This window comes from Panicum virgatum, chromosome 8K (genome assembly GCF_016808335.1).
Source record: "Panicum virgatum strain AP13 chromosome 8K, P.virgatum_v5, whole genome shotgun sequence".
NCBI lineage: Eukaryota > Viridiplantae > Streptophyta > Magnoliopsida > Poales > Poaceae > Panicum > Panicum virgatum.
The window spans coordinates 29,422,122-29,427,008 of NC_053143.1; the positions used below are offsets into that span (position 1 = coordinate 29,422,122).

At 43.9% G+C, this 4,887-nt stretch overlaps 1 pseudogene; it reads right to left on the reverse strand.

The window, feature by feature from the left end:
• Positions 1 to 309: 309 nt before the first annotated feature.
• LOC120645618 overlaps positions 310 to 4,887 on the reverse strand; it is a 16,740-nt pseudogene continuing 12,162 nt past the window's right edge.

Below are 4,887 nucleotides of genomic sequence, written 5' to 3' on the forward strand. Positions count from 1 at the left end.
TAGTCGACGTAGTCGTTCGGCTCGTCCACCAGGAAGTAGTCGTACAATCGGCCAAAAGCCTTAGTATTTTTGAGCAGTCACGCTAAAGCGTTACCCAAAAACCTGATTGCCCGCCTATCCCGTGCAGGATCTCAAGGCGAGCAAGGTTTCGGAGGCCTGCTCACGCTAATTCTGTGCGCGTAGAAATTAGCGTTGGGGAACTCAGTTGTTGCAACTGGAGAGGGAGAAGAGACGGAGCCGAGTTGCCTCAGTGCTCTGGTGCAGAATGTATGAGGAGAATGGCACTCCTTATATAGTGACTCATGGTGCTCAGGATCGTTTAACCTGGGACACCATCAGAGTCATTTAGGAGATGCGGTTTATGGCCATTAATTACAGATTTAATTGCATGTTTAATTGCACGATTAATTGCTGTCAACGGCAAAATAGCCATCACATCGCACCGCGCCACGCCGCACCGCACCGCACTGCACCTGCACGTCACGTCCGGCCGCGCACGCGCACGCGCACCGCACCGCACCGCCCGCCCGGCCGCGCCGCGCCGCGCCGCGCCGCGCCGCGCCTCGGCCACGGCCACGGCCACGGCCCGGCCCGGCCCGGCTCGGCGAGGCGAGCGAGCGCGCGCGTGCGTGTGGTTCACCGTCCTCCTCTTACCGGCTTCACAAGTGGTGTACACGAAGTCCACCTTTTAAGTCGGTTGAGATCCTCCTCAATTCCCGGTACGGAATTAAGCATTGATTCCCTAGCATTAATAGTGGGCTTTAAATTTTTTAATGTTTTAGAATGAATGGGCCAAGCCCATTACTCCAACAATCCCCACCAAGAAATTCAAGCCACACTAGAAATACCCTCATTCCCTCATTGATATACCAGTATTCGACAGAGACTGTTAAGTTGAACTTCTATCTAGGACAAAGGCTACACTTATTCACAACTGTGCAATGGACTATGCCTTGAATTACCAGTTTTGTGCAAACAAGTTTGACCAGAGCCCTACACTGGTACTAGGCTGCATAAGCATCCCCGCGGTTTGGAGCTTATAAGTCATACTCCAGGCCCTTCAGGAGTTTCTAGAGAATACCCAATTCTCATAGACCATGACCAGTGGTCAAACTCATATAGGTGTGTTCCTTTCAGATGTTCTGTAGGACAACATCTTTGTTTCAAGAAAACAACTCATTTGTTTAAAAGAAACCACCTGGCACACATTAAGGTATAGACCAACCTGCCATACAGATTAGAAGAGAAATGCACCTTATACACGGAATGAGCCCTTTTCACAAAGGTTCTCTTCTCACAGTCAGACTTTAGTTTGTTTCAACATCCTAATTCACGGGGATCTCCGATCACATAGGACAGGTTTCCACTATAGAATGACTCACGTGGGTCTCAAGCCCAATTCCATGATGCATTGTCTATCACATTTCGTGAAGACCCTTTGTAAACTGATCTGCCAGATTTTTAGCCGTCTGAACATAGTCCAGGGCTCTAACTCCGGAGTTTCTCAATTTTCTGATAGATTTCAACCGCCTTTTCACATGTCTAGATGACTTCATGTTATCCTTAGAACTATTCACCTTGACAATTACTGTTTGATTGTCACAGTTCATTAGGATTGCCGGTAACGGTTTTTTTTCAACTATCGGCAAGTCCATAAGGAGCTCACGAAGCCACTCAGCCTCAACAGTGGCGGTATCTAATGCTGTGAGTTCTGCTTCCATAGTTGACCTCGTTAAGATGGTCTGCTTGCAAGACTTCCAGGAAACAGCTCCACCACCAAGTGTAAACACATATCCACTTGTGGCCTTTATCTCATCAGCATCAGAAATCCAATTTGAATCACTATACCCTTCTAGTACCCTTGGGTACCCGGTGTAGTGAATTCCATAGTTCATTGTCCCCTTCAGATAGCGCATTACTCTTTCAAGAGCCTTCCAATGATCATCTCCCGGGTTTGAAACAAACCGGCTCAGTTTGCTTACAGCAAACGAGATGTCAGGTCTTGTAGCGCTCGCTAAATACATTAATGAACCAATGATCTGAGAATATCTCAGCTGATCTCGCATTATCCTTTTGTTCTTTCTAAGAATTAAACTGGCATCATATGGTGTTGAGACAGGTTTATAGTCGCTATAACCAAAGCGACTTAACACCTTCTCCACATAGTGAGACTGTGTAAGAATCACCCCACCATTGATCTCTTTTACCAGTTTTATATTAAGAATAACATCAGCTTCTCCCAGATCCTTCATCTCAAAATTTTGAGATAAAAACTCTTTGACTTCCTTAATCACATTAAGGCTAGTGCCAAAGATCAGTATGTCATCCACATACAAGCACAAAATCACTCCTTCAGCCCCACCATAGCGATAGTACACACATCTGTCAGCTTCGTTCACAACAAAGCCGGCAGAGGTCAAAGTTCTATCAAACTTTTCATGCCACTGCTTAGGCGCTTGCTTGAGACCATATAAAGATTTTAACAACTTACAAACCATTCCTTCTTGACCCTTTGATACAAACCCATCCGGCTGATCCATATAGATCTCCTCTTCTAACTCTCCATTGAGGAAAGCCGTCTTAACATCCATCTGATGAACGAGAAGACCATAAGAGGCTGCCAGGGAAAAGTAACACCCGAATTGTGGTCAATCGGGCAACTGGTGAATAAGTGTCAAAGAAATCTTCTCCTTCTTTTTGGGTATAACCCTTGGCCACAAGCCTAGCCTTGTACTTTTCAATAGTACCATCTGGCCTAAGCTTTTTCTTGAACACCCACTTGCATCCAACCGGTTTACATCCATAAGGACGTTCAACGACCTCCCAGGTTCCATTAGACATAATAGAATCCATCTCACTCCTTACTGCTTCCTTCCAATAGTCAGCATCAGGAGATGAATATGCCTCTTCAATGGTTCTGGGTGTATCATCTATGAGGTATACAATGAAATCATCACCAAAAGACTTTACAGTCCTTTGTCTCTTGCTCTTTCTCGGAGCATCATTGTTATTCTCCTCAGGATTTTCTACAAGTGTATGTTCATTGTGTTCTATCGGCTCAGCAGAGCCATCATCCTCGATGAACTCTTGTCTAGATGAACTTGTTTTCTCATGGGAAAAATGTTTTCAAAAAATGTAGCATCTCTGGACTCCATTATAGTACCAACATGCATGTCAGGTACTCCAGATTTCACTATTAAAAATCTATATCCAACGCTGTGAATAGCATAACCTAGAAAGATACAATCCACAGTTTTAGGTCCAAGCTTACGTTTCTTGGTTATTGGCACACTCACTTTTGCCAAACAACCCCATGTACGTAAGTATGACAGTGTTGGCCTTTCTTCTCCCATTCCTCGAATGGAGTTATCTCTTTATTCTTTGTAGGAACACGATTTAGGACATGACATGCAGTTAATATAGCCTCACCCCACCATTCCTTGGAAAGCCCCGCTGTATCTAACATGGCGTTAACCAAATCCGTTAGAGTGCGGTTCTTTCTTTCGGCAACCCCATTTGACTGAGGTGAATAGGGAGGTGTCCTCTCATGAATAATACCATGTTCCTCGCAGAATAAAGTAAATAAATTTGAGAAATACTCGCCACCACGATCTGACCTAACTCTTTTGGTCTTTCTCTCAAGTTGGTTTTCTACTTCAGCTTTATAGATTTTAAAGTAGTATAAAGCTTCATCTTTTGACTTCAACAAATAGATGTAACAAAATCTAGTACTATCATCAATCAAAGTCATGAAATATTTTTTACCACCTTTTGTCAACACTCCATTCATTTCGCACAAATCGGAATGAATTAATTCTAAGGGTGCCAAGCTCCTTGCCTCCGCGGTCTTATGAGGCTTACGAGTTTGTTTTGATTCAACACATACATGACACTTAGAATTTTTGACAAAAGTGAACTTTGGAATTAAGCTCAAATTAGCTAAGCGCATCATACAACCAAAATTAACATGACAAAGCCTCGAATGCCAAACATTTGTTTCATCAACGTTAATAACATTGTATGCAATTTTATTACAAACATCTGACAAAGAAAAGACGGAACAAGCCTCCGCTTTCATAACCTTTTCCAACAAAAGTACCAAACTTAGACAAGATACATTTATTGGACTCAAAGACTAATTTGAAACCATCTCTACACAGTAGAGAGCCGCTGACTAAATTCTTCTTGATGGTGGGACATGCTGTACGTTCTTCAGCTGCACGGTCTTCCCCGAAGTAAACTTCAGATTTACCGTACCAACACCAAGAACACGCGCATGTGATCCGTTCCCCATCAGCAAGGAGGAAGTCCCACCAGTCTGGTAAGAAGAGAACAAGAAGCATCAGCACAAACATGAATATTAGCACCAGTGTCAACCCACCACTCGGGTGAACCAAAGACTGAAAGAACAGTAGGTAATAATTAATTACCGTCCCCAATGTTCCTCCTCGCTAATAACCATGTTGGCGGAGTCGTTGCCTTTGCGGTTCGGACACTTTGCAGCAAAGTGATCCGTACTAGCGCACACATAGCAAGCTCCCGTCTTCTTCTTCTTCTTAAAAGTGGTTGTCTTCTTAGTCTTTGGTTGGTTCTGCGGTGGCTTTTTCTTGTTCTTGTGGGAGTTGTTCTTCTGAACAAGATTGGCACTTGAAGCACCAACAACTCCTTTCCCACGTATGTCCTTTGCTCTCGCCTTCTCCTCAACATCAAGAGTCCCTATGAGTCCATCTATTGTGAACTCCTGTCTCTTGTGTTTTAGAGAAGTAGCAAAGTCCCTCTAAGAAGGTGGCAGCTTAGAGATTATACCTCCAGCCACAAACTTATTGGGTAACACACATGGGGACTCTTTGCTGCAATTTTTGAGATCTTTTGCCAGAGTATGTATTT